This window comes from Mercenaria mercenaria, unplaced genomic scaffold (genome assembly GCF_021730395.1).
Source record: "Mercenaria mercenaria strain notata unplaced genomic scaffold, MADL_Memer_1 contig_4922, whole genome shotgun sequence".
NCBI classification, from domain to species: domain Eukaryota; kingdom Metazoa; phylum Mollusca; class Bivalvia; order Venerida; family Veneridae; genus Mercenaria; species Mercenaria mercenaria.
The window spans coordinates 64,198-74,569 of NW_026463191.1; positions in this window are offsets into that span (position 1 = coordinate 64,198).

Below are 10,372 nucleotides of genomic sequence, written 5' to 3' on the forward strand. Positions count from 1 at the left end.
AGGGGATATTTTTTGAAATGAAAAAAAAAAACCGAAGCTGCTTTTTCTTAAAAAACCAAGGTCAACGCTTTTGTTTTTTACATTTAGATACATGGGTCACGGCTTCTTTTCCCCATGGTAACACAATTCAATTCAAAAAAACCAAAATTTTTCAAAACTAAAAATTTGAAAAATTTTAGATCTTATTTTTAGTTAAAAGTAAAAAATTATCAACGAATTTTTAAAAAATGGGTATTCCAAATAAAACTGCTAGATTTTTATTTGAAAAGGCCGAAAACAAGTAACCCTCCCCAAACTATTTTCCCCAAATAACTTTGGGTTCCCACATCCCATTTTCTTACATTCCGCATAACATTTCAATAAATACATAAAAAAAGAAAAATTTGAAAAAATTATTAAAGGAAAAAGTCCCAAAAAATTTTTTCCGGCAAAAAGGGTTTTATTTGAAAATAGTTTAGTAAAAAAATCACAAAATTTACGTATTTTCAAGTAAAAGCTAAAAATTTTTCGCTTAACTGACACGTAAAGTCTTGACGTCAATAAATAAATTTTAAGGCAACACTTTTTTTAAAGCTTTTAAAGGGGAAATTTTTATTCATTTTTTCTGTATTAAAAAACCATAAAGGGGTCAGATCGAAACAAATCTATGTTTGTTTTCAAAAGAATGAATATACAAACACATTTAGTTTGTCTAAACTCGCCCGTAAACCGTCACTTAAAGCTTCCGGTTGACATGCGCACATACAAATTTTAAAGGGGAACCTACCCCCTTTAAAAATTGAATTAGGTCGATTTTTGCCCCAAGCGTAGGGGAAAAAAACCACCTCTGTCTTTCCCAAAATTCCCTAGTTTTAATAAATAAGTGAAATAAAAAATGTTTTATTTTTTTGCATTAAGAAAAATCTACGGTATTGTAACATAAAATTTTTGGGGAGGCATCGTTTGAGACAAAACTGTATAATTCCCAAATTTTACAAAATAACCAAAAACCCTTCAAAAGTTTTATTGGGTAATCCTCCCATAGTGCCCAAAAATTTTTACGAGGCCCTCATAGTCTACAATTAAAAAATTTGTAATGTTCGCCATTTTTAACCCCTGTATATATAAAAATTTCTCACATTAATATTAATATTTTTAATTTTTTTTTAAAAAAAAACCCATTTAATACATCGGGAAACATTTTCTGTGCTTTTTAGTATTATTCTTTATATTGCACAGTATTCTTCCCCAACCGTTTTAAACGCTTCATTTCCTTTTTTAAACCAAAAGGGAAAACCAATCTAACCAAGGGTCAAAAAAAAAGAAAGGAAAAGGGTTATTCATTTTAAACCCTTTTTTGGGGGCCGATATCATTAGGGAAAGGGAAAACTTTATAATACTAAAAAAGGGAACCTTGCAAAAGCCCTTTTTACTCGGGTTTTTATATACATTTTGTCCACAATTTCGATTTTCCTGACCCGGGAAAGCAAATTTTGGGAAAAATTTTTTTTCATCTAAATTTTACTTCTTTTTTATTGTACTAGACAATATTAATAAGTCTGGGAAAAGAAATTTTCCCTTTTAAACCTCTTATTTTTTTAAAGTTTCTTTTTTTTCACCCTGGACAATTTTGTTCCCTTGTAAACCCCTACGGGCGCCCGTATCGGTATTTTGATTTAAAAACCCCCGCACACAATTCTGCTTTAAAAATTTTTTGCGGCCTTTTGAAAAGTCATTAATTTGCCACGGGGCCGCGATATTATTTTTTTTATAATTTACCTAATAAATTTTAAACCCCAACAATTTGCATTTTGTTTGGGACGCCAAGTATAAAATATGTAAATTTTATGATTAAAAGCCTAATACTGAAGGAAAAAAAAAAAAAAGATTTCGTTATTTGTTAAAGGCTGGGGGGGTTTGAAATGCTGGGTGGCTGATTGCGACTGATAATCAAATGACATTGAATTTATGTTTTTTTCATTTTTTACACCAAAATATATCAATTTTTAAATTTTACATACACAAAAACATTATATCAAAAAAAAGGACTTAATCTAAAAAAGAACAAATGTGTCATACATGAATTCATTAAACTAAAACATCCCATTGCTGCACTGCCCAATTCAAAACAATTCATTAAAATAATTTTAATTTTACAACTCGTTTGCTGTTGGGTTTAACAAACCCCCGGGAAAACAGTTAAATAAAACTTTTTTATGTAATTAATATTGTGCTATAATATTTGATTGTTTTTCCCAGGGATTTCCCTGGAAATACTAAAAGGAAAAATTATACGGGCCCCTCCAAATAAATTTTTTAAGATCAAATGTACCAAAAAGTGAATTTTTCCAAAAAAATTTATTTTTTGAGTTGCCATACTTCCCTTTAAAATTTTTTAAAACATTTCACTTACGCAATTAACTTGCCATAAATGCCCACCCCTTTTCTTGAAAAGGGGCATTATAGAACTCGAAAAGAAGTATCATTGTTTAAAATTGGGCTTAAATCATCAGGGAAATGAAAGGACATGTAAAAATACGATCAAATTTTCTTTCCAATAACAATTTTTCCCCCTGATATTAAACATTTTATGCCCGAAAATAAAAAAGGGAATGCGTATTTTTTTTAAAAAAACCGATGTTTCGTTCCCTTTAAATTTCCAAATGGTTTTCTAAAAATTTCCCTTTTTCTTTTTTAAAAAAAGAAATTGCTTAAGGAAATTCGGACCAAATTTCTATATGAATTTGCCTACCCAAGATGAAAAAATAAACCACTAAGAAATAATATTTAATTTAACCCTAAAAAACCCAGAAAAAACAAACTTAATTATTTTTTAAACAATTTTCAAAAATTTTTTTATAAAACGGGTTTTTTTTTTTTTTTTCAAAAAAAGAATTACGTAAACCCCTTTTTATAAAAAATATTTTGCTTTATACAACATTGTTCCCACCCGGCCTCAAAAAACCTATTTTTGGGCCCGCATATGTAATATTTAAAAAATAAAACGTTTTTTTTAGACTATTTGTTGATGCAAGGGGTTAAAAATACTTTTAAAAAAAAAAAATAAAAGGTGTTCCCAAAGTAAAGTAACCAATACTTTTTATATTCATTTTTTATAAAATTTATTTTTCACATATTTTTTCATCTTTTGAAACATCAAATACTAAAACCATGTTTAAAGGGTACACAAAGGCAGGTTATACATGTATAGTCCCCTGAGAGAACAAATACGTTAATTCCCTTATTTTTTCGTTGGGGTTTAAATTTTCATTGGGTTATCCTGGTTTTTTGTTGCAGTAGATTGGGAAATATGTTGCTTAACATACTTTCAACACACCAGGTAACTTCTTTCATGCCCCCCCTCGCAACCCTGCCGCCAAAAAAAAAAAAAAACCCAATTAGGAAAATTTATTTTTCCCTTTTTGTTTTTTTATTTTTTGTATTTTTAAATATTTTTCATTTTTTTTATTTTTTCAAACTTCTTTTTGTTCGTTTTTATTTTTTTTTAGCACATCTAAATGTCACACCATTCATCACTTCTTTTCTTCCTTCGTGAAAACCCGAATTGACCAGGCCAAAAAAAACCCCCAAAAAAAAAGGCAATAAGTCACGCGTTTTTAAACGATCCTGACTAAAATCTATCCAAAAAGAAAAAACGCTTATCCTTTTTTCCCCCTATGGGTTGGGCAAGAACAGTAAACTTCATTCATGTCCAAACACGACGGATTCACATTCATTTTGATGCCACGAAAATGGGTGTGTCAAAACGCTTTCCATGCAATTGGGTATATAAATCCCGGGTCACTCGAAAAAGAACTAAAAGGGCCACCGGTTTTCGGTGGTTTTTTTATGGGGAAGGGGACCTCTTCTACTTTAGGGGCCCCACAAATGCCAACAACTCACCCTGTTTTAAAAAACATTTTCTTTAATTGGTTGTTTCAACAAAACCCATTTAACTTTTTCCCCGGGTACAGCTTCCCAGGCAAGCCCCCCCAAAGCCTGTCGTTTTGGATTTCATTTTTTATTTCATGTTAAAAAATAGCCGTGATGAAAAACCAACATAAATGGGTTTGGGGACCAGCATGGGTCCAAACCCCCCCTAGCATCGCGCAGTCTGGTCAGAACCATTTCTGTTCGCTTTCAAACCTATTGGAAATTAAAAATCAACCGTTCGCGAACAAACATGGATTTCCCGACTATCTGCACAGATGCTACAGGCTGGCCCGGTCCATGGGTGGTCGAATTTCCTATGTTGGTTTTTTCAGGGGCGGCTCAAAGTTATCTTTTGTCCCCTGGTACTTTTTTCCCAAGCAAAGAACCAAAACCCCACGGGCTTTTATAAAAACTGCCTTTCTTATTATTAAATTTTTATAGCAAAACCAAAATATCCCATCACTTAAAAAACAAACAATCAGACTGTACATGTACTTAAATAATTCCCGAACCGTAAAAAAACCCGACCGGGCACTATAAAACATGTATCCCCATTTACAAAAGTAAAGGGATCAATAAAAATTACAATTTCGAACAGTGTAAATAAATCAAGTCAGGTTTTTTTTCAAAAAAAATCGTTCTATATTTTTTATTTATAGGGTTTTTAAACTTAAATTGTTTTTTTTTTCCCCTTTAAAAAACAATTTTGTCACATTATTCGACTTGAAAATTTATAATTTTTAAAACTTTCCCTAAAATGAGACTTTTAAATTTTTTCAGAAATTAAAACCTTTAATTTTTTTTAATAAAAAATACCCGGCCCACATAAAATAAGAAAAAAATCTTTATGGAACAGATACAAATTTTTCTTTTTTGCTGTAAGAAGTTAACTAAAGAATTTTGGGTTTTTCTTGACTCGAAAAGATTTTGGGGATTGGTTTTAAAAAACTTAAAAAGCCTTTGCCTTTTAAATGTAGGCAGAAGCTATGATAGTGGGCCGAATTTCCCCCCATTTTTTTAGGAACATTTTGGGAGTTTGCGGGTTTAGGGGCGAATTGGCCAGGGTCAAAAAACCAAAAAAAAAAAGGGAATTTCAACAAAGAAGGCCCCTTTTCATTCAAATAATATTCCAAAGCAGATTTTGGGGCTTTGGGGGCTATGTAAAGGAAAATTTTAAAAAAATTTTTTAAAATTTTTGAACATCCCTCGTTAAACACAAGCAGAGGGAAAAATCCCCAAAAATTATACTATTAAATTAAGTAAAACAAAAGCAAAATTTATTTTAAAGCTCTCTTCTGTGAAAAACCCGAAATTTTTGAAAGAAATAAAAAAGATATTTTCACTGTTTTAAACAGGAAAAAATCTTTTTTTTTTTTCACTGGTACGGAACTACATTTGAATGCGAAAAATATGAATTTTAAAAAAGAAAGGAATTTCCTTGCAAAAAAAATAATTTCAGTAATTTAAAAAAGGAAAACAGGAAAAAAATAATAGAAAATATTTGGGACTTTTTTCCCAAAAGACACCTGAGTCCCGGATTATACTTTTTGTTTCGATGCCCGTGAAAGTTTTCGGGGCCCCCCGGATATAAAATTTTTTACAAACTTAAAAATGCATAAAATAGTAGAAAATTTGTTTTTTTTTAGTGTAAGAGAAATATATTTTAACCCGTGAACACCACCTTTCGGGCACTCGTGGAAATATTTGGGTTTTGGTGTTTACCCGGGGAAATAAATTTCCTTTTAAAGCTGAAACAAAAAAATATCCCCCTATTAAAATTTTTAATCCCTTAATTTGTAGTTCTGATTTCCCGATTATAGTAAAAAAAAGTCGTATTTACCCAAAATTTTTAAATTTTCCAAAAACATAACAAAAGACATAAAAAAATGGGTTTATAAAAAATGCCCTTTTGTATGTTTTTTGAAACCCTGTTGGCATTGCCACTTTAAAATTTACACCTTGGCTCTCTGCATCAAGTATAACTCGCCTTTTTCTCCAGCTGAATGCTCCCAACAGCAAAGGGATAAAAGGGCCCCAAAATACTTTCCCCTTTTCTTTCCCAACCCTTAAAAACCCCAAAAATCAACTTTAAAAATAAAGTAAAACTTAAATTTCTCCCTTATCATACTGAAAGTAAGCCAAAACCCCCACCTTACAATTTCTTCAAAAATAGTTATTAATAATCTTATGTAATTTTTAAATAGCCTGGTTTATTATAAATTTTTTTCTATTTTTTTAAACTTAAAATGTAACTTTGGGGGTGTATTTCGAAACCAAAATTCCCTTAAACGGGCAAGATTACTGGAATAAAATTACTTGTAATAAAAAAAGCATATGCACACATTTTTTTTCCCCTGGTAAATTTAAAACCCCCTTTAAAAATTTTTAGCTTGACTGTTCAAAGTAAAGGGAAGCTATTGGACTCACCCCTGCTTTGGGGCCGCGTCTCGTTTGGTTGGTTTTGTTTTTTAAACGGTTTTCCTTTTCCCCATACGGGAAGGAACAAAAAATTCACACCCCTTATTTACTGTATGACCTACATCCCAAAGCACAGGTTTAGTAACTCTACCTTTGGGATTTAAAAAAATTATGCCCCTTTTTTCCCACTAAGGGGGTTTTTTTTGTTTTTTTTTGTTAATTTTTTTAAATTTTTACCTACTGATGGGGAAAAATTGGGAAAAATTTACACAACTTTTTCATTGAATGAAAATCATATGCATTTTACAGGTTTTTCCCTAACCCTATTTTTCCGTTTTTTTCAAAACTATGCCCCTATTTTTGCTTATAAAATTTATTTTCCAAATTTACGGGGCGGTTAAAAAATCGAGCGTTGCGTCCTCCGATTAAATCTTTTTATACGGATTCAATAACCCTCAAATAGTACGTACCATTAATTTTAAAAATTTTTAAAAAAAATAATTTCAAATTTTATAAACCAAAATTTTTCTCCCTAAAAAACAGAAAAATGAGAATTTTTTAGAAAATCAGTAAATGGGAAAAAGTTTTAATCGTTTTGGGTAATATACTAAAAAAGGTGTAATGGAAACAAGTAAAGTGACACATCCAAAGTCACAGAACTCTCAAAATTTTTATAATAACTGATTTGTAACTCCGATAAATTTAGATTTTAAGGGGAGGGAAAAAATAAACAAGTATTAATGGGTTTTTTACAAACATAGCAATGCGGGGGTGAAACCTAAAGTGAAATAATCCTGTATAAAAGGAAAATACATATCCCATATAGTAGAAATATTTTAAAACCCCAAAAATACTGGAGGGGGGTTTTTCTTCAAACTTCATACACTGATAGAACACATTAGGAGGAAGTGCAGTGTGCAAGAACAAAACCCCTACCAATTTCCCCATTTTTGAGTTATTCCCTTTATTTTTTTTTTTTAAACCCTTTTTTTCCGGAGCATAATTTCCCCAAAAATACTGGGGGATTTTTTCTTCAAATCAACACTGATAGAACACATTTGGGGGAAATGTACTGGGGTAAGAACCAAAAACTCTACCTTGCCCCATTTTTTTTAAATTTTTTCCCCCTTTAAACTTTTTTCTTTTAAAATTTGTCTGGAGCATATCTTTTCAGCATGGAGGGACCCTTTTAAAACCCCGGGACAAAAGTTCATGCGTAAGAAACCAGGTCCCCCAGGTTCCCAAGGTCCAAAGGGCAAGGTCACCTTTGAGGGGGGAAAAAAAATACAAGAATGGGGCCTTTTTTTCCAAACATTTCTTTTTCATTTCAAAAGGGATTTTAATTTAACTTGGCACAATTTTTACAAACCCTCATGGAAAAAAGTTCCCTGCGCATTCCCTTTTTTAAAAGGGAATTAAATTTTTTCCCTTTGTTTTTTACCCTTTTAAAAAGCTTTTTATTGAAAATTTTTTATTCTATTTGTAGGGGAAAAAACGAGACCACTTTTCTTTATTACAAAAATGCAGCTACAATTTCCCAATTTTTTGGGTGTATTTTAACCAATTTTCAAACCCTTGTAAAAATTTTTGTGTTTTAAATTAAAAATTTTCCTTTTTTTTTTTTAAAAATTAACTTTTCCCTTTGTTGTTTCTAAAAAACAACTTAAAAAAATTTCAAAATTTGTTTAAAAATTGAAACCCTCCCGGAAAAAACAAACCACCTTTTTTGGGGGTACCAAAAATTTTAATGTACTTTTCAATTTTTAGTTAAATTTTTGATATCTCTATTGGTAAAGGAAATTTTCCCCTTTTGGGCTTAGAAAAACAAAAAACTTTCAATGTTACTAAACCAAACCCCAAAAAAAAAAAATTTCCCTTTGCAAATAAAAGCTGCTAGAGTAAAGCTTTGCCCTTTAGGGGGGGCATAAAATTTTTACATTCTTGGGATTCTTTGCTCCCCGTTTGCTTTCCATTCCTTTTTTAACATTTCCCAAAAATTTTTAGAAAACCCTCATCATATATTTTCTGAAAAATTTAAAAAAATTTGCAGTAAAACCCCTCACCCTACCCAAACTTTCTTCCCAACTTTAAAAAAACCCCCGATCGGACCACATCTAAACGGTTTTTTCAAAGCTTTCCCCAAAAAATACTTTCAGACACAAATTTTTCCGGAAAAATTTGCCCCCCTTTTTTTATTAAAAAATTTTTTTTGCCCGGCCCCGGGGGATTGGCCAGGGCTAACAAAGGGGGGTCTTTTTTTTTTTTAAAAGCTCTGAAACCAGGTTTCCCTTTTGTACAAAAACCTTTTACAGGTTTTTTTTGAACATCAAACTCACCCACTTTCATTTTTTTTTCATTCAAGGGGCCCAAGGGAAAAAGTTCTTCAACAAAATGAAAAATGTTTTGATGGGAGGGCCCTCGAAATTGGCAAATTTTTAAAAAAAAGTGTAAAGGGAAAAAAACGGGGGGGTTTTTTAAAGTTGCAAAACCCGGGTTCAATTCAAATTATTGATCTTTCCAAAGGGTTTTTTGATCCGAAAAGTTTAAAACCAATTTTATTTATCAAAAATTTTTAAAATTTTCCGTTGGGGAAATTTTTTTTAGGGCTTTTTTTGGGGTATGTCCAAAAGGAAAACAAAAACAAATTGATGCCTTTCCGTAAACGGGGAATTTAAATCTTTTTTTAGAAAATAAACGAAGAAACATTAAATTTTACATAAACCGCAAAAATAAAAAATTTAAATGTCCTTTTTAAAAGTTGCGGCAATAAGCAGTTCCGGGTTTAAATTTTCCCAAAAAATTTTTGCGGTTTTCTTTCCCAAAAGGGCCCTTTTTTGTAATTTTCCCCCGCAAAGGGTTAAATACCCTGTGTTCGTACAATTGGTTAGAATTGAAAAATATTTATTTGTTTTTTTTTAGAAATTTTTAATTTCCCGATACGGCATGTTTGCCCTTTTTAACAGAATGGGGGCACACACGATATTAATGCCAAAATTTCCACACTTTTTTAACGAACTACCGTAAAAGAACACAAAGAAAAAGTTTTCTACCCATCTGTGTATTTCTTTTTGGGCCCCACAAAAAATTATTCCCCGTCATGCACTTAAATAAAATCTAATACGATAAAAATCACCTTTAAATTTTTACAATGATCCAAAAAATGACATCATTCCTCAAACCCAATTTTGAGGAAAAACGAATATACAAAATGACATTTTTTTTGGGGTTTAAAAAATATTTTTTTCAATATTTTTCGTATTTAATTTTCTTTTTATAATAAATACCAAAATTGCAAAAGTCCACATAATATCGAAACGAATATGAACTAAACGGCAATATCGGATCCGAGATGCAAGTTATTTCTGTATTATAGTATATGAATAATGATACATCAGAGGATAACAATATTTTATAAATCAGCTGTCTATTATGAAGGGGCCTGCAATAAATATTTTAATTAGAAACAAATTTACATGCGGTAAACCACTTTAAATGTTTATGTCTTGAAACCATCTTGTAGTTTAAGTTGCAGTTTCATATTAGCAATTACGAAATTGATTTTAAGGAAATGCCATTTTTAGTCTAGAAAAAGTGGAAAGTCAGTTTGAAACATCTTTTGGGCGGACTAATACACAAAAAAGTATTACACGTTTCCTTCAATATATGAATAATGACTTTTTACCCCTGTATATCATACTCAGGAACAAAAAATGCTATTTCGAAATACTTTTGTATTAATCTTAAAAAAATGTTTATTTTTTTACTTATGTGCAATCTACGGTAACATTTAATTTTCTTTTAGCAAATTTCATATATTCCAAATACAAGATATCGTTTTGTGACCAATAACCGACTCTAATGATGTATTATGGAATATGCGGATACTACCTTTCCATTATGTTTAATACCAATATCATTGTTTGCTATTCATAGTTTCTTCAGTCTTGTTTATTGTTAAATGAGAGTATTAGACGAAATGTCCATGTAATTTGCATAAAAACTAGTGTTATAATGTATTTGCCTCAATAACGATCTATAGATA